The sequence below is a fragment of the Odocoileus virginianus genome, chromosome 1 (assembly GCF_023699985.2).
Source record: "Odocoileus virginianus isolate 20LAN1187 ecotype Illinois chromosome 1, Ovbor_1.2, whole genome shotgun sequence".
Taxonomy (NCBI): Eukaryota; Metazoa; Chordata; class Mammalia; order Artiodactyla; family Cervidae; genus Odocoileus; species Odocoileus virginianus.
The window spans coordinates 102,769,197-102,789,229 of NC_069674.1; the positions used below are offsets into that span (position 1 = coordinate 102,769,197).

At 39.4% G+C, this 20,033-nt stretch overlaps 1 pseudogene; it reads right to left on the reverse strand.

The window, feature by feature from the left end:
• Nucleotides 1-1,766: 1,766 nt before the first annotated feature.
• Nucleotides 1,767-18,716, reverse strand: LOC139038616 (gametocyte-specific factor 1 pseudogene; annotated as a pseudogene).
• Between the last annotated feature and the right edge of the window lie 1,317 nt (nucleotides 18,717-20,033).

Below are 20,033 nucleotides of genomic sequence, written 5' to 3' on the forward strand. Positions count from 1 at the left end.
GTCATCTGAGAGGTTGCCTGCCACAGATACAGAGGTACCCAGGTGAACTGGTGTCACAGACGTGACTTGAAGTCCGAGTCATGCCTGTGACTGGGACTTGTTGTCATTTGTAAGTGTACAGTTGAAAATCACATTCTCTGTTCAGCTGTTAATGCTCAGATCCATATTTAGTTTTTATAAACTCTTCCCTGTTTTTTTGTTTGTTTTCAGTTTTTGATTCGTGAATTTTATTTGTTTGTCTCTAAGAAATGTAAGCATAGAATATTAATGGATTTCAGTTTTGTTCTGTAATGTCAAAAATTAAAAAGTTGAATTGATTAAAAAAAAGGATGGATTGGGGACTTCCCTGGTTGTCCAGTGTTAAGACTCCATGCTTCCACTGCAGGGGGCATGAGTTTGATTCCTGCTTGGGGGACTAAGATCCTGCATCAATATATGCCGTGTTGCTTGGCCAAAAAAAAAAAAAAAAAGAGAGAGAGAGAGAGATGGCTAGGGCTGGGCATAACAAAACTCAGGGGCATAGGCTAGAAGAAGGTCAGAAGCGAAAGGCTGTGGTCGAGGATGGCAGGAGGGCACCAGGAGGAGAGAACAGGCAGCAGTTGAAATTCAGGGTTCAGAGCAACCATGAGGAAACAGGTGGGTGTGAAATTCATGCAAACATCCTGAGAATCATGGGTCAGACTAACAGAACCAAGCACAGTGCCGCTGGAGTTTGACTTCGGTTTCAGACCAGAGAGGACAGGATTGTGTGTAGCCACTGGACAGTGTGGACCAAGAGATATGAGCAGTTTGATGGTAGAGTCTGTTGGTGCTACTGATGATCCCTGGGAGCTTTGTTGGGAGCTGTATTCTTCACGGCAAGGAACTTTCAGAGCTCCAGTATTCATTATGTTCCCTTCTGAGCCAAGTCTTCGTTCTCAGTGTTTCTGATGCTGCCCGTGACACTGTAATTCTCCTTATGGCTTCCTCCCAAACTCTTTGGATCCTTTATTTCTTTCCTCTCATATCCAGTTAGTCCCCATGATTGTTCAGTGTAAAAACATGAAAGTAGCAGCTAGTAAACTGTGGAACTCAGGCAAGTTATTCAGTCATTCATTCAGTGTACATCAGTTTTGTACCTGTGCTAATTAGCAACTTGGATATTTGCTGTATAACAGGGTATTTAATAGCCATTCAAGTTGAGCACTTGAAATATGGCTAATGTGACTAAGAAACCAAAATTTTAAGTATTTTAAATTTAAAATAGAAGGTACAAGGGCAACATTTTTCTGCTAAACACAAACTTATTATTTTGGTAGGACTGGATTTTACTTTAACCACTGAATATTTAGCATCCATATTGAGATATACTCTAAGTGTAGAATGTACAATGGATTTTGAAGACTTAGTATGAAAAAAAATAAAATGTCTCATTAATAATTTTTATACTGATTATACCTGAAATGAGAAATATTTTAGATACCTTGCATTAGACAAAGTATTACTATTGAGACTACTTTTACTCGTTTCTTTTTGCTTCTTATTTTTAATTTATTTATTTTTCAAGTTATCTGTAGTGATGGTCTATTTGAAACAGTTCTGAGCATGAAGTTTCTTTCTCGCATCAAATGAGTAAGCACTCATAGAGGGGGAGAAAAAAAGGTACTTGTCACTTTGAAAGTCACAGATAATTTATCTTTCTATAATTAGGTTAGGAGGAAAAAAATGAAGAACCCACTGTAGCAGGAAGAAGCAAGGGACTCGCATTTGATGAGATAGATATTCAGTTACTGTGCATGTCCACTGTTTTTCCATGTTAGAGGCTTGGGAACTTGCATGCCTAAAGCCAGGTCACTCTTAGGCGCCATAACAATGTTGTTTGGCTGGCAGGGCTGTTGTTACCGCAGTAGTTGGCAGTGCCTTCAGACAAATGGGGTGCTGGTCTGTTCCTACAGATCTTCACCCCCGTGTTCATCGTGAGGGGGGCACCTGCTGTGAGCTCTCAGTCAGAGTCTCTGTCCAAGGTTCCCGGATGGCTGTATCCTGCTCAATACAGCTTTTGTCACCACAGCTTGAGAAACGCCTGATTTCAGCCAGAGGGTGGTAAGCACTGAAGGGGCAGAGAGCCAGATTTTGTAAATAACCAGGATTATTCTTTTTGCACTTGATAAGATGATAAGGAAACCTGCAGGCACATGTCTGATTTTTTTTTAAATCACAGGGACATTGTAACAACCTTTCAGGGTCCAGGGTATCAGTGTAAGTTTCTTCCGTGTTGGAAATGAAGGAGCCAAGTCCACGTGCTTGGCCGAGACACTCTCTCCGCGCAGTCACCTATTTTTTAAATGTGACCACTAGAAAATTTAAAATGCATATGTGGCTCATTATATTTCTGTTAGACAGTGCTAAGTAGGACTACATGATTGTTTTTTTATCTTTTTCCGTTAAAATTCTTGGAGGGTAGTCAGTCCTTACAGCTTTTCCTCTCAAAATGCTTTTATTACCTTTCCAACCCCTATGTATGTATTTTCTCTAACAGTGACCTAAATGACCTCCAAGATGAAGGGAATTTTATAATACTGAAAACAACTTGGAAATGAAATCCTTGTTTCATATTTCTATACCCTTCTCTAGAAATTCTCAATTTACATTTGAACATCAACAAGAATTTTGAGCAATTTTGAGAAATTGTGATGTTCTTTGTCACTGTGTATGAATTATATTTGGCTCTTCTTAAATTGTCAACAATTTCAAGAATCATGTGCCTGAAATTTGAGCAAATTACCAGTAGATGGGAGCCTTGCAACTTTGAATCAGCTAGGACTTTTATCTTACCTTTAAGACCATAAACTGTATGCTACCAAATATTGAATAACTATATGTTGAGTGCTTACAGAGCTAAACTCATACTGTCTCAGATATGAATAGCATGACTGTCCTTCCCGTGTCCACCATGAAATCTGTGGCTTATGAACACATACTTGTTCCTTTCTTCTTATTTCCCATCTTGGGAGGACCAAGTGGCCCCGTTCTGCTTCCTTAACCCCATCTAGGTTCTTCATGGAGACCTTGCTGAGAATCTGCCATTGTTGTTGTTCAGTTGCTAAGTTGTGTCCGACTCTTTGCAACCACATAGCTTACTGCATGCCAGGCTTCCCTGTCCTTCACCAGCTCCAGGAGTTTGCTCAAACTCATATCCCATTGAGTCAGTGATGCCATCCAACCATCTTATCCTCTGTTGTACCCTTCTCCCCTGTCTTCAGTCTTTCCCAGCATCAGGGTCTTTTCCAGTGAGTCAGTTCTTCCCATCAAGTTGCCAAAGTATGGAGCTTCCGCTTCAGCATCAGTCCTTCCAATGTATATTCAGGACTGATTTCCTTTATGATTGACTTGTTTGATCTTCATGCAGTCCAAGGGACTCTCAAGAGTCTTCTCCAACACCACAGTTCAAAGCATCAATTCTTCAGTGCTCAGCTTTCTTTATGGTCCAGTTCTCACATCCATACATGACTACTGGGAAAACCACAACTTTGACCGTACACTAAAAACCTTTGTTGGCAAAGTCATGTCTCTGCTTTTTAATATGCCATCTAGGTTGGTCATAGCTTTTCTTCCAAGGTGCAAGCGTCTTTTAATTTCATGGCTACAGTCACCATCTGTGGTGATTTTGGAGCCCCCCCAAATAAAGTCTGCCACTGTTTCCATAATTTATCCATCTATTTGCCATGAAGTGATGGGACTGGATGCCATGATCTTCATTTTTTGAATGTTGAGTTTTAAGCCAGCTTTTTCACTCTTCTATTTCACCCTCATTAAGAGGCTCTTTAGTTCCTCTTCGCTTTCTGCCATCAGGGTGCTGTCATCTGTATATCTGAGGTTATTGATATTTCTCCCAGCAATCTTGATTCCAGCTTATGCTTCATCCAGCCCGGCATTTCACATGATGTACTCTGCATAGAAGTTAAATAAGCAGAGTGACAATCTACAGTCTTGACATACTCCTTTCCCAATTTGGAACCAGTCCATTGTTCCGTATCTAGTTTTAACTGTTGCTTCCTGACCTGCATACAGATTTCTCAGGAGACAGGTCAGGTGGTCTGGTATTCCCATCTTTTAAAGACTTTTCCACAGTTTGTTGTGATCCACACAGTCAAATGATTTAGTGTAGCCAATGAAGCAGAAGTAGGTGTTTTTCTGGAATTCTCTTGCTTTTTCTATGATCCAACGATATTGGCAATTTGATCTCTGGTTCCTCTGCCTTTTCTAAATCCAGTTTGTATGTGTGAAAGTTCTTGGTTCACATACTGTTGAAGCCTAACTTGAAGGATTTTGAGCATTACCTTGTTAGCATGTGAAATGAGAACTGTGCAATAGTTTGAGCATTCTTTGGCATTGCCCTTCTTCGGAAGTGGAATGAAAGCTGACCGTTTCCAGTCCTGTGGCCACTGCTGAGTTTTCCAAATTTGCTGGCATATTGAGTGCAGCACTTTCACAACACCATCTTTCAGGATTTGAAATAGCTCAGCTGGAATTCCATCACCTCTACTAGCTTTGTTCGTCATGATGCTTTCTAAGGCCCACTTGACTTTGCACTCCAGGATATCTGGCCCTAGGTGAGTGATCACACCATCGTGGTTATCTGGGTCATGAAGATCTTTTTTGTATAGCTTTTCTGTGTATTCTTGCCGCCTCTTCTTAATATCTTCTACTTCTGCTAGGTCCATACCATTTTTGTTCTTTATTGTGCCCATCTTTGCATGAAAAGTTCCCTTGGTAGCTCTAATTTTCTTGAAGAGATCTTTAGCCTTTCCTATTCTATTGTTTTCCTCTATTTCTTTGCATTGTTCACTTAGGAAGGCTTTCTTATCTCTCTTTGCTATTCTTTGGAACTCTGCATTCAGATGGGTATATCTTTCCTTTTCTCCTTTGCCTTTTGCTTCTCTTCTTTCCTCAACTATTTGTAAGGTCTCCTCAGACAATCATTTTGTCTTTTTGCATTTTTTCCCCCTTGGGTATAGTTTTGATCACTACCTTCTGTACAGTGTTAGAAACCTCTGTCCATAGTTCTTCAGGCATTCTATCAGACCTAACTAATGCCTTAAGTCTATTTGTCACTTCTACTATATAATCGTGAGGGATTTGATTTAGATAATACCTGAATGGCCTAGTGGTTTTCCCTGCTTTCTTTGATTTACAGCCTTGTCTAACTCAATGAAACTATGAGCCATGATTTGTAGGGCCACCCAAGACAGAGGGGTCGTGGTGGAAAGTTCTGACAAAATGTTGTCCACTGGAGAAGGGAATGGCAAACTACTTCAGCATTCTTGCCTTGAGAACCCCGTGAACAGTATGGAGGAGATCTGCCATATCCTCCATCTAATTCCCGGGCCTGAGTAGTTCATCCTTCAGATTCACTGTGGGGTCTCCTACCTCTCACCATGGTGGGCCTCATGGCAGGCTGCTTTGGATCTCAATGCATACCTTTACCATCCTTTCCATTGCTTCCATTGTGGGAGCATATGGAATCTTCTGGGTTGTCCACTCGAAAGCTAGGGAGATGATGCTTTCCTTCGGCCAGACTTGTCCACTCTCTTTATGCTGCTGGGCCCACCCCATGTTGGCCTAGGACACTCGGCCTGGTGGATTTCTCCCAGACAACCAAATGAGGCACAGCATGCAGAACTCTACTTTCAACATCCCCCGGCTCCCGGTTTAGCTAATCCCCCTTCTCCGCAAGTCTCCAGGTCAAACCCTGGAGAAACAGCACCCGTCTCCTGTGTCCCTCCTCCTCTTGCCTCTCCTGTCTCTCGCCCTCTTTGCCTTCCCCCACCTCCACCCCAAAGCACTCTTACTGGTCTTGTTCTTTTGCTGAATGGAAGGAGCCCTTGTGTCAAGCCTCTGTTCTCTCCAGATTTTATTTCCTTTTGTCATATGATCCTCCTTTACAACCCCAACATCATATCTGAGCCTTAAGGCAGGTAGAGATGAGAAGATCAATTTATACCCTAGAGTAACTGGTTCAATAAAGATTTTCAAAATATTGTACATGAACCAAATGTATTTTCACATAATTTTCTAATGTGTGCTAGAAACAGAAATATCACTTTGAACATTTTTTTTGGAATGAAGGGAAGATAAGAATTTATGTCCAAAATAGACTTTAACATATCTTTTTAGTATTCTCAGACGTGTGATGGCTTGTATAAAAATCACTTTTCTTGGTCAGTAGCATCTTATAACCTCTCTACTGCATGAGGTCATGGTTTGCCCAAAGAATCAAGACTGTTCTTTTTAGTTTAGAAAACTAGATACTCAGCCTATCTAAATGGACTGTCTGTATCCCCTACAGATATAATTATAATGAGATCTTATTTTCTGCCTCTCCTAAGTTAAACCTAAAATCACAGGTCAAATATATGTCTACCTCTTCCTTATTCTTTGTTCACAGAACTTTTCTTTTTCTATGAAAAGAATTAGAGAGCAAGGATGAGACGTATTTGATGGTTCATGATCCTCTTTGTCAGACCTTTTTTCTCTGATTCTGTCCTAGCTTATGAACACACAAAAACACATCTATTTGAATTTGGCTGATATCTTCCATGAAAAAAATAAGTCAGTCTTATTCCTCAGCATCTACTAAAGATATCAGGCAAATTTGGGCAGGGGGGGTGGATCTTTCTTATTTTTTATAACATTCAAATTTCTTAAATGAGCAGGTGTTTTCTATAGGTTAAATCAATCTAATACCAGTAAGACAGATTGAAATGAGGCAATAACTAATTTCCAGGTAGTATTTAGAATCTGGTGTGGTAAAAAGTGCTCTAGGTTGAGAATCAAAAAAGAAAAAATTCTAGTGCAGCTATCATTGCATATGTATTTTTGAGTAGCTCATTAATTTTGCTGGGTAGAAATTCCTTCTACTATAAAACATGGAGTTACACGAACATTTCTTCTCACTCTGATAAAAATCTGTGAGTCAAATAGCTGGAGACGGAAAGTGACCACAGAGACTGAAAAAACAGACAAGGACTCGTTTCCGTCAGCTGCCCCCACTTCTAACTATGCCCTTACATATTTCCTTCCAAACCAACCAGGGATATGGACTGTCTGGCAGAGTCACCAGGACAAAGGATTAAAGGAAGAAAAGGGGATCCAGATGTTTCCATTTGGAGTAATTGAATTTTCAGACACATCTAATTCAGATGAGCTCTATCCGTGGACAGCCGAGCCAAAGACATAAAGGGGACTCTTCTAATTCAACTGGGTTCCTGTGATACCACTTCCCATTTAGCACTCTATCAATGTTGCCCCCTCACATGTCTGTGATGACATAGTTGGAGTCAGGAGGAAGGACACCCTTAATCAAAAAGCAAATTAAAATCTCCAGGCCCCCAGTGGTTTCACAGTAGTATTTATTGCATGCCCACTTAGTACAGAGTACTGTTTTAAGTGCTATGATGAAAAGGTACAAAAAAGTAAGAATAATGGTACTCCAAAAAGTTCTCAATTTAGTTGAAGAAAACATGAACACTATAAAAAACTCCACTTTATGGCCTTTTAAAAACCTCATATAAATAGCAAATGTTTTTATCTGCACATTAAATGTTTCCTTTAATCTTTCAAGGTTAGGCTCACATATAAATTTAATTAATCAAACCAAGAAGGGGCAAATATTTGCATCCTGCTTGGAAATTTGGATCTTCATCTACCACGTCTTTTAAATTGTGTGGTAAATTTTTAGCTTAAGAAATAAGTAAGAAACTGAAACCACCAGCAGACAAGGTAAGCGTGCACCTTGCCGTCCTTTTCACTTTGGGGAGTGAAAAGTGGGAACCTTTAAGAGATACACAAGTAGAGCAAACTGGAAATGTTCCAGGTAAACTAGGAAACGTGGGTGCTCTCGCAATAAAGAAAATGCTGTATCTCAGGAGCTGACATGATTGGAATGAGCTTTACTTTGGGCCGGAATGTTGAGGCAAGAAATGCAGAACTTCGTAACCTGTCTGGGTGAGCCTTTCTTCAAGCCTGGAAAATTCGAGCTGACTTCTGTCACCTATTTCTTCCCCCCTTACCTATTCATTGCTTTCCATAAGCACTTGTTTTATTATTGAGACCAGGTTTGAGAGTATGGAGTGAATCCTTAACTCCTGTTAAGGAGCTGGTTGCTGGCTAGTACAAATAAGCCTCGAGAGTGACTGATAGTACTTACGTGTATCAGCAGACATTGTAGAATAAACTGCAAATAAGTTGCACAGACAATCAGTTAGAAGTTAGACAGAGACAGATCATGTTAGGGTGGGTAAGGAAAAGATGTTAGGAAAAGATGTGGGATTCAAGTTATGTCTTCAGGGATAAGGTGGAAATTGCAGTGTATAAGGTGAGTGGCATATTGTGTTCATCATTTTTTTCTCCAACCAGCAAATGACAAACTATTAAATACAGAAACCAACAACAATAACAACAGTAACGAAAAATCTGTTAACATGTATGGCAAAGTGTTACAAGCCCCACTATATGTAATGGGTCTCATGAATCATTAAGAGAAGAACAAACATTTCTGTGGAGAAATGGACTAAAGACATGAAAGAACAATTTAATAAAGAAATAAGAAATATGAATGGCCAGTATACATTTGAAAATTTATTCATTTATTAGTATGAAAAAGTGAAAAGTAACTTGACAAAATGGTGGGAGTAGGTGGAGGGAATGATCCTCTTAGGACTGGTGGTAGGAAATATTATGTTGGGATAATATTTTTAGAAAGTCAGTTTAGCCATATTAATCAATAAGTATCTTCTAAGCCAAAAAGCTATTTTGATAATGCTACATAAGTGAAGCAGTAGTACCTTGAAGGGGATTCCATCTTCCACCTTCCTTGTCAACACTCTTCTCTCTTCCTGAAATCAGAAAGTGTGATTTCAGAAATATCACTTTTAGGAGTCCATCCTAAAGAGATAATCAGATAATTGCACAAAGAACAAGTACATGCAAGGATGTTCAATATGGTACCATTTATATTAATGTGAAAAATTAGAATCAATTAGTAATACATCAATAAGATACTTACTCAACAAATTTGGTACACTTGTAGACTAGAAACTGAGAAGGTTGTCAGTGAGAAGGTTGTTGTGCATTGATATTCTTTGATATATTTAAATGAAAAAAAAAAGTTTGAAAATAGTATGCTATAGTCATCTCTCACTATTCACAGAAGATTGGTTCCAAGAGCCACTGTGTGTAACCAAAATCTGTAGATGCCCAAGTTCCTTATATAAAATTGTGTCGTACAATGAATCCAGTTGGTTTTCCACATTCAGTGGTTTTCCATCCTAGAATTCAACCAACCATGAATGGAAATTTGATCCACATTTGGTTGAATCTGCAGACGGGAACTCGTTGGAAGGCTGACTGTGTAATAAGACCTTATTTATGTGTAGTACATCCATCTATATATATTAGCTATATTATCTGTATGTATTAGATATAAATACATATAAAAATATTGATATGATGACATATATCTATATTTATCTTAGATACATATCTAAAGGGAAAATATAATGGTAGAGTTGGTTAGGTTTGTTTTTTTTAATAATTTATGTTATATTATTTGAATTTTACTCAGTGAATATGTGTTGTCTTTATAAATTATTCTGTTAAAACAAAAGTACTTTGACAAAAAAAAGCAATGTCCATAAAAATAGGTGTTTCTGTACACCCATACACCTCATAGAGATTCTCAGTATAAGTTACTGGTACTCCTGTAAGCCATATTTGGTGCAAAAAATCTGAAAAGGTATATGTCTCTCTTGATCCAAGGATATTTTTAAAATAATATCTAAATGTGACATTTAAGCCATTTCATCCAAATATTGTTTGTCTCACTGACCTTTTGAAAAAATATTACACTGCAGTGAACTGGGATTTTATTTTATGACAACTCCTTGGAGTGCATCTGATCTATATAGTTGGTTGCCCATGAGGTCTTGTGTCTTAGCCTTTAATTCTAAGGACAGGATTAACATCCTTTTGTTGAAGCTAAGGAACCTATTAATGTTAGAAGAACATGCCTGCATAGACGATCATCCCACCTCCTCCCTTAAGTAAAGACTTGAGTTTTTCCGCAGGAAGGAATTTTGAATCCTCTTTAGGGTACGTACAGTCAAGATCCTACTGTTTCTTTTATGTGGTATCATCAAAATAGCTTTGGCTTAGGGTTTTGAGGCAATTATAAAAGTATGATTATTTTGGCCAAACAGCCATAAACTCTCTGTGACATATACATGTAAAATAAATGCCTCTCAATGAGCATGCAAATTTGGTATTTGTCCTCCCTTATATACTGTATGACAAGGTAGCTAAATGACAGTGTTGCATGGTATAGTTATTTACAAAGTGGAAGAAAAATCTTCCCCAAATAATAACTATATTTTAGAATAATCAATTTGTCTTAGCCCTATTTCTGGTGCTAAATATCTACAGGAGAAAATTATCTCCTAGATGCATTCTTAATTTAAGATAGAAATATGTTGTTTGCATAAAAAAGAAGTCTTGTCACAAATGGCAGTAAATTTTAGAAAAATCTCTCTCCCCTCTCCCTCTCACACACACAGGATTCCCAAGCTCTATCTACTTCAGATCTATAGCATCTCACATGGTGAAGCCTGAGCACATGCACTTTTAAAGCCCTGCAGGCAGTTCTGATGGGCACTCAGGTTGAGAATATTCCTCCAATGGGCAAGCCATCTGGCCCCACTTAGTGTCCCTGGCAAATAAAATGGGGCCTTCTATTGCAGGACTTAAAATAGTATTGGGTTTGGAAGTAACTAGCTCCTGGAGCAAACTGTCCAAAAGACCTCTAAGGTTGAGGCTAGTCATTTGACAGTTTTGGTGAAAATTTTTTTCCAGGAAAATTTCTATTTTTTTTATTATAAAAGTAACACATTTACTATAGAAATTGTGAAAATTATAAAAGAGCATAAAGGAGATAATAAAATCACCTAGAATTCTGTCAACCAGATATAACCACAACATTGCCCATATCCTTTCAGATTCTTTTTATATATAACCAGAAAAATGTTGTACGTGCAGTCTGTAACATGCAATATAGCAGAAGCATTTTCTCATGTTAATATTTTTCTATGAAAACACGCTCATTGGCTACAAAATTTTTTTCTCATAATTATTGCTTTTCTACTTTTGGAAGAATTATTGATTTTCTATTTTGGGAATTTTAGCTTTTCAATTTAAGAGTCATTATAAAAAGTCTTGAAATGATCCTCCTTGAACATAAATCTTTATGTGCATTTTGAGTACGTCCTTAAGAATCTACAAGTGGGATTAGTGAGTTAAAAAAGAATATTCATGAGGCATTTTATAAATACTTAATGCTTGATTATCCTTAGGAAAGGATATACTAATTTTACATTTTGTCTAAAATTTACAATCCTTGAATCTTTATTAATATTGAATGTTTTTATTATTTTTGCCTCATTATGCCTTATATTTATTTTTCAGTTAGGAAGGTTGCCTTTTCCTGTTGATGTAAACTATTTGTTCACATGTGTAGTGTAGACCATATTTTTTCTACTTTATTTACTTAAAATTTTTCCTTGTGGTGATTTTGGATGTACAAAATTTAGCAACTACTTTTTTGAGAACAAGTCACAATTCAAATATGTACCTACAAAATAGAGTCAGCCTTGGAGAGATCATCAGTATGGCAAGAATGAGGCACCCCCACCCCACATTACACCACCCCAAGCTCCAAATTCAGTGCTCTCTCCTGCCTAACCATATCTAGTTTAGCAAAAAGTCATTTATACCTTGGTATATACTTAAGTCAATGTTTAACATCTCAAGAGGTACTCAGATTTTGAAGCCCTATCTGCAGTTAAGCATTTGTCTTGTTAAAGAAATTTTAGGCATCAAGTAATAGGACAGAAAAGGGAAAAATCAATTCTATAACTGTTTATTGAACGTCTGCAGTAACCATCACCAAATTGACCAAGCCGCAATCACCTGCACGGGAGGGCAGCTGTGTGACTGTGCTACGCTGCAAATAATATTTTTAAAACATTACTGATAAAAATGTACTTCTTATTTTATTTAATTAATAGTAAGAGTATAAACTAAGATGGTGTTAATGTAGAGCTGAGACTTGGGGATAAAATGACTGGCTCAGATTCTTCAGTGGGTGTTCAGTGTGACAGATTAAAATGCAGAGTGACCCACTACAAACTCAATGCTTAGCAAAGGAACTGTTATTTTTAAAAAGCTTCTGAACATTAAGAAAAGACATAGGAGCCAAAATAAAATCAAAAGAAATAAGCCAGAGAATTTTCCAAAATCTAACTGACGCTCGCATGTGGTTGAGTATGAATGTAGCTGCAGATTTAATGGAATTTTTGGTTTTCTTTTATTTTCTATGTTTCAGAGACTGCATATTCATTTGTGATATTTTATTACAGCATGAGGATTTTATTTCATGTGGTTGAGGAGCTTTTTTTTTTTTTTCAAAATCTCTGTGAAGAAACATCTTTTCATGTAATCAAAAGTATATACACATGTGTATATATATATATATATATATATATATATATTTTATTTTTGAGTTAGCCTCTTTAGTCACTATAGCTTGGTTTATACTTGGGTTTTGTAGTTAATAGTCCCTGCATGTTCAGTCATTTGCTAAACACAGAATCAGAAGTTATAAATTTGCTTGCCTCCATCACATGATGTCATAGATTGTATATATTCATGGCATTTCTTGTCTTCTTCTCCAAACTATTGGTGTTCATTTAAAGTCACTTGCATTTGATGGAGGACTTAAAGATACCATCAAGAAGTTGGAAACTGAAACTGATGAAAAATGAAAGGGGAATTTGGAGAGAAACAAAAAATAAACAAGATAAATTTAGATGCTGTGGAAAACCCACTGTGTCCTAGGAAAGTAGTGGAGGAGGAGGGCCCCTGTAGTGCTGAGGAGAAATCAGGAGGTGAGGGTCAAGCACAATATTCACCTAACTACCAAGTGTCTAGAGTATGGCTTCCAAAGAGTGCGACTCTGACATATAAGCACAGGAACTGAGATGGTTTTGGAGGGGACGATAAGACTTGGATAAGACTCCTGTCTGACATAAGGCAGGGGAAGGGCATACTCTTAAAAAGAACCAGATCTGATAGCAGCACTGGGCAAGGCACCCTTTGATTAGAAGGTATTTAAAAGTCCTACCGGAGAGTGAAACGGGAAGAATGAAAGGTGAGAGAGAAAGAGAAGGATTATTGTTGGAGATGCTGTTGTATTCAGCCTGGATTAATGAGTGATATGGATAATTATTTTTCTAATGTAGACCTCCCCCCAAAAAAGCATAGGGACAAAATTTAACAGATAAAGGACAGTCAAATATTTACCTGTAAACTATTTACTAATCATATTCATCGTTCAATTTTTTTGTTTGTTTTCATCTCAGTTATCTTTAACATTCCCTTATACAAACACCCTTCACTTCCTTCCCTTTCTTGCCTGGATGTTTGTGTAAACACATGGCCACATCAACTGGAATCACTTAAAATCCATGACCACAAGTGTAGAAGGGGCATTCCATAGCCCCATAATATTCTTCCCCAAGTCAGAACATGTGACTTTGTTTTCCAGCTTTGGTCTTAATTTCCAAAATTGTTTGGGTTATTCTGGGACTCTTGCACTTGAATGTCAATTTTAGGGTCAGACATCAGTTGGGATTTCGATAGGGATTGCATTAAATCTGCAGATTGCTTTGGGGAGTATTACCATCTCAACAATATTAAGTCTTCTGATCCACGAAATGAGTTGTCTTTCCATTTATTTGGGTGTTCTTTCATTTCTTTCAATGGTATTTTGGAGTTTTCAAAACTTTACAAAACTGTAAGTTTTGAATTCTATTGTTAAGGTTATTCCTAAGTATTTTATTCTTTTTTATATTATTATAAATTGAATTTTTTTCTTTATTTTAGTCTTGGATAGTTCACTGCATGTAAATAAAAATACATTGCTTTTTGTATATTGATTGTATATTGTATATTGATCATTGATCATATTGTATATTGATATCAATATTGTATATTGACCTTGTATTCTACAAACTTGTTGAATTCATTTATTAGTACTAACAGTTTTTTTCAATGGTTTCCTTAGGATTTTCTACATACAACATTGTGCCATCTGCAAATAGAGATAGTTTTATTTCCTGCTTTTCAATCTGGATACCCTTTATTCCAGTTTCTTGCCTGATTTCCCTGGCTAGAATCTCTAGTACAATGCTGACTAGAAATGGTTACAGCAGACCTTCCTGTCTTGTTCTGGATCTAAGCTGTTTAAAATTTTTGATGAAGTTCCAGTTCTCTGTCCTTCCAGGTGATTCAACTGCACTTTCACGAAATGCTCATTTGAACCGGATGCAACAATATTCTAGGTCCTTGCCCTTAGAGCTGGGGCTTCCCTGGTGGCTCAGCAGTAAAGGATCCTCCCGCCAGTGCAGGGGATGTGCGTTCCATCTCTGGGTTGGGAAGATGCCCTGGAGAAGGAGAATGTCAGTTGGCACTGACATTTGGAATCCTTAGAACCAGTGGTCAGATACAGTGCTATTAGAGATCAAGACTCAGGCCCCGTTCATAAGAGTACAGGCTACAATAATAGGCTCTAGATTATTGTATCCTGTTCATGAAAGTCTAGAGAGTGTTTCAAGAACATGTGAATCAATGCATGTATATTTATTTTCAGTGATTTCATCAGTTTCAACTAATTTCACCAATAAAACCCCATTTATAGAATTCTTTATACTAATTAGCCAAAGACTTGAGGTTGGTTAGAAATAATGATAGCTGAAGTACTCATAGTGGTGATGTCTGGAGAGTAGAATTTTTGATAGAATTCTATTTGAACACACTAGAAAGTCAAATTCTCAATTAGGACCACTAACCGTCCCTGGAGTGTAGCTTAAATTAATGCATATGTGTGTATATACACAAATTCATACATGATATAGATATTTTAATGCAGAAATATTTAAAAACAGGTCACAGGCAACATAACAACATGTTAGTATGGCTGAAACAGAACTTATGATTCATTATTAAAGATACTTATACATGGAATTTTTTTGTCTCATCAATTTATGCCATCAACATCACCATCCATACAGGTGTTTAAGCCAAACATCTAGGTATTAGCCTTCATATCTTGATTTCTCATCTTTTATAACCTGTCCATTAGCAAGTCATTTTGATTCTACCTCCAACTCTTTTATATCCTAAAGCCATCTTCTCTTCTCCGCTATCACCTCCTTAGTCTAAAGCACCCTGCATGCTGTACGCTAAGTTGCTTCAGTTGTGTCTGACTCTTTGTGACCCCTTGGACTATAGCCCACCAGGCTCCTCTGTCCATGGGATTCTCCAGGCAAGAATACTGGAGTGAGTTCCCACTTCCTTCTCCAGGGAATCTTCATGACCAAGGAATTGAACCCAGGTCTCCTGCACTGTAGGCAGACTCTTGACTGACTGAGCCACAGACTCTCTGGGAGTCCCTGGGAAGCCCTTAAATCACTATAATTATGTCTATCAAGAAAAAAGTGGAGAAAAGGAAAAAAATGAAGTGATACAGCAAGGAGTCTGATGCAAGTTCCTCCTGATCACTGCTCTTCTTTTCTGGGTGGGTGTCTCTGAGCTAGCCTCCTAACAGGTGTTCTAGCTTTTTCTCTGTTATCTCTTCTTCCCACTCTATCTGATTCCATTCTTTAAAAAAGCAGCCAGAGAGATCTTTTAAACATGTAAATTAGATTATGTCACTTCCCTTATTGAAGCCATCCAATGACTTCCAGTCACACTTGGAATGAATCCCAGATTCCTTACTGTAGACAGAGAGCCTCCGTGGTCTGGCTCCTGATTAATTCTTTGACTTAATTTCAAACAACTACCACGCTACCCACTGTGCTTCAGCCACACTAGCCAACTTTTTGGATCCTGAAAATGACAAACATTCTTGCCTTGGAGCCTCCACACCGGCTGGCTGGCTGTGTCTCTGTCTAGATGACTCTTGCCCTGATCTTAGCAAGGCTGCCTGTTTCTCATTATTCAGAGCTCAGCCCAAATATCAGCTTCTCAGGGTAGCCTCTCTGACCATGCATTCTTACTTGGGTCTACCCTGTCATGCCCTACTACACCTGCCTGTTTTAATTGTCTTCATTATTCATGTTTAAGTACATGTGTCATCTCCTCCCAGCTAAGATATAAACCTTATTGACAGCAGAAATCTTATGCTGTGCACCTTTGAATCTCTATCTTGGAGAACAGGACTTGATGCCTAGAAGTGCTCAATGAATGTTTATTGAATGAATGGACAAGTAGAAATTTAGAGCAGAGCCTGATATTTTGATAAAGACCCATCAAAATTATTATGCTTGGCTAGAATTTTTGGTATCAAATATTATCTAAATAAATGAGTTATAATCTGGGGGCTCAAAACTTCTTTGGGGATAAAAATCAGGGGCATGATATTTGTTAGGATAGGATATACTCAGGATACACTTTGAAACACTGTGTGAATTATTTAGTTTGTGCATCACTAAATGATCTGCAAGTGCTGAGTCGGAGGAAAAAGATGGTGAGCCTAGGGGTCAGGATGAGGAGGCTTCAGAGGGCACAGCTATATAGATCTAGAAGTTTTTCTGGTATTGCCAGCATCTCCCTGCCTTCCTCTCACCACCTCTTTGTTTCTTTTCTCTGGAGAACCCTGACGAGTACTATGCCAGCTCTGTGTCTGTAGAGGAAGGTAGCCGTGCTGGATCTTCCCTTTCCACTTCCAGGCCCACTGTCCACCATGTGTGTACTCCTCCACCCTGTCTGTGACCATGAGTGTGCCCCGTTGACTCCTTACCTTGTAGCTCCCAGTTGGGTGGGGTCGGTGATGGGAGACATGGCGGAGGCCAGAGTGCACCAGGAGAGTGAGGTTAGGGCGTCTCACCCGGCTTCCTCCCTGCCAGGCCACGGGTGAGCAGTGTTTGCCTTCCTATGCCCTCCATTTCTGGTCTCCGCCATGGCTCCAGCTCTAGTAACACTGGAGAGCTCCGCTCTCCCGGAGTTCTTGCCCACTCTCCTCTGGCTCTTTAGGTCTAGGTTGGTAGCTAGCACTTTCTCACCCCACCCCACTAACCACGTGCTTCCTCATCCCTCATAGTTTTCCCTTAATCCTGCCCATGGATCTGTATATCACCCTCGCTTTCCCTGTGTGGGTAGTTCACAGCCCTTTAAATCCTTTTTATATACGAGGAGACTGAGGCTTAGAGAGATCTGGTAACTCCTTCAGGGCTGCGGTTTAAACCAAGGTCTCTGACTTCTGTAAAGTACTCGAAGCCTGTATACCTCAATTCAGTTACTGTTCACATTAATTACTCTTTGTGAATCACAGTTTCCCCATTTGCAAAATGAGGTCAGTAACAATAACTCCTTATGGATTTCTAGTTAGCGCTCAATAAATACCAGCTTTTTTGCAACAAAAAAGGGACCTCGATGAAGATGGAAATTCCCAATTTACAGGGTCTTGGTAAGAATGAACTGGCTAAAGGGTGTATTGCACCAGCATAGGACCTGGCACACACCAGGCACTTAATAATACATGCCATTTACCAGCAGTCACATCTACTGTCCTTTTCCTAGGCCATGCTCTCTAGGGATATGATCTTGAATTCTATGTGAGCAAAATTCGAGTTGAGAGGCACTTTATGTATATTGTCTTTGTAAATACCGTAAGGAACTAAGAAGTGACTTATTCCAATCTTAAAGATGCGGAAACTAAGGGTCAAACAGTTAGATAACTTACCTAAGCTTACAACTGCATCTGCTAGTGAAGGATCAAGGATTCCAACCCAGACATATCTGACTCTACATTTATTTGAGCCAAGAAATACTTGTTAATAGAGCCAGTATTCAGTTGGTAAGCACTGGTATGACAGGTCCCACATTAAATATTGGATATTTTTCCATTGGGAGGCAAGTGGCTGCTGCCGCAGTGCTCTTGAGCAGAACCTGCCCACCCATTCCCCTTCCCTCCCCATGACCTGCAGCTGCAAAGACAGGTGCTCTGATGCTCTGTGCTTACACCTCATCAATTTTTAACATTCAGAGTATTGCTCTCAGCAACAAATCTAGTAATTGAAACTTGAGAATCTCATCTCAGAGAAATACAGAAAAAAATGAGATAGAGCCCTTTTAGAAATTCGAGAAGGAGGGGATGACCTGGGTGTTTTCAGAGCACTGCAGAAAATTCTTACCATTTCTGTACCTCTGTCCTGTGACTGATTTCCTTGGAGGATGAACCCCAGAGGGACCTTGAAGGTGAGGGGACGGAGGGGTGGCCTTGTCTGTTCCCATCATCCAGAAAGCCCGGTTCTTTTTCGGGCCTTCCCTATTTCATTAAGCCTTTATTGCACCTCTGCCCCGAACCCCAGGCTCTGCTGGTTCTTTCAGAATATCTCAGAGAGAAAAGAGGTGTGCACACAGTGTGAGGCAGAGAAGGAAAGAGCCAGATTTCCCCTGGCTTCTGGGTTTCAAGTCAGTCAAGCTGGGCTTCCATGTTTTACCTTAAAGAGGGAAATTGGCAGCTTGCCACGAGCCTGAAGGGTGTGCCTCATCTCCGTGATGCTGAGCTGGTAGCCCTTCATCGTCACCTGTAAAGTCACCCCATCGCCCTGGGAGCCGTCCATGTCTGAAGAAGGCTGGCTTTGGGGGTTTTCCTTGTTTAATGGCTGGAGGGGAGGGGCGGCACTGGAAATTTGTAGGAGAAAGTCTGCAAATAGGTAGTGAGTCAAGAAAGTCCAAGTCAGGGTTCGTGAGACAGAGGTCCTGGGGCTGGTGGGAGGAGGAGGAGGCTCAGGCAATCTCAGTCATTGGGGAATTTGATACGAAGACAGTTTTGCTCTGTTTCCTTGAAGACTTTTCTGCAATGTGTCAGACTCTGTCCCTGCTGTGAGGATCTGCCAAGGCCAGCCCTTGCCCTTTATATACCTCCTTTCTCTTTCTTTCTTTCCAAATGGACTTGCCCTGGATTAATAAAGATATGCTGAAGAGCTTCCTATCTCTGCCTGGCGTTATGCTTCAATAATAATACTACTCCAAACTTAAATCTAAAAAAAGTAGAAAGGAATTGAAAAAAAAAAAAATTCACAAAGAAAAAGCAACCTCTGTAATCAAAAGACATAGGGTTAGGGGTGGAAGAAAGGACCAAGATAACACTATGGTGAAATGGTGGCATTTAATCAGGGATTTAGTCAGGGTGTGGGTGAGGCAATTCCAAAATGACAAGAACCAGCCTGAACCCTCTAATGGAATCTTTGTCAGGGTTTTCAAATATTCCGGTGCCCTTTAAAAACCATTTCCCCCTCTGCCCTTATGTTTTTGCTTGGCCTAGAGGTGAAAGTGAAATAATCGAAAGTGAAATGCTGGCTCTATTGACTTTTTTGTTTCAAAGGGAAAACAGTGCATGAGTTTCATAGGAAACCTCTTGCTTGAGAACGGGACTGGCTACATGACTTACAGGGCCCAGTGTGAAATGGAAACTTTGGGCCGCTCGTTCGAAGAGTTAAGAGCGTTAAGGTGACAGGTGAGCATGAAACCAAGTGTGGGCCCTTCTGAGCTAAGGGGCCCTGTGTGGACTACACAGGGCACACTCTCAGCAGCTGGTCCTGCTTAGCGGTGAGAGCGTTAGCTGCCAGGTGGGTCAGACTCTTGCCACCCTGAGGACTGTAGCCTGCCGGTATCCTCTGTCCATGAGATTCTCCAGGCAAGAATACTGGAGTGGGTTGCAATTCCCTTTCCAGTGGATTTTCCCAACCCAGATATTGAACCCAGGTCTCCTGCATTGCAGGCGGATTCTTTGCTGCCTGAGCCACCGGTCTCTGAAGGTTTATGTTATTCTCATTTTCTGAGTTAATAATACTGCTTCCTCCATTTTCAGAGCATCAGGAATTTGATGATTTTGTGTGTGTGTGTATTTCAATGCTACTTTTAGGCACTTAAGTTTA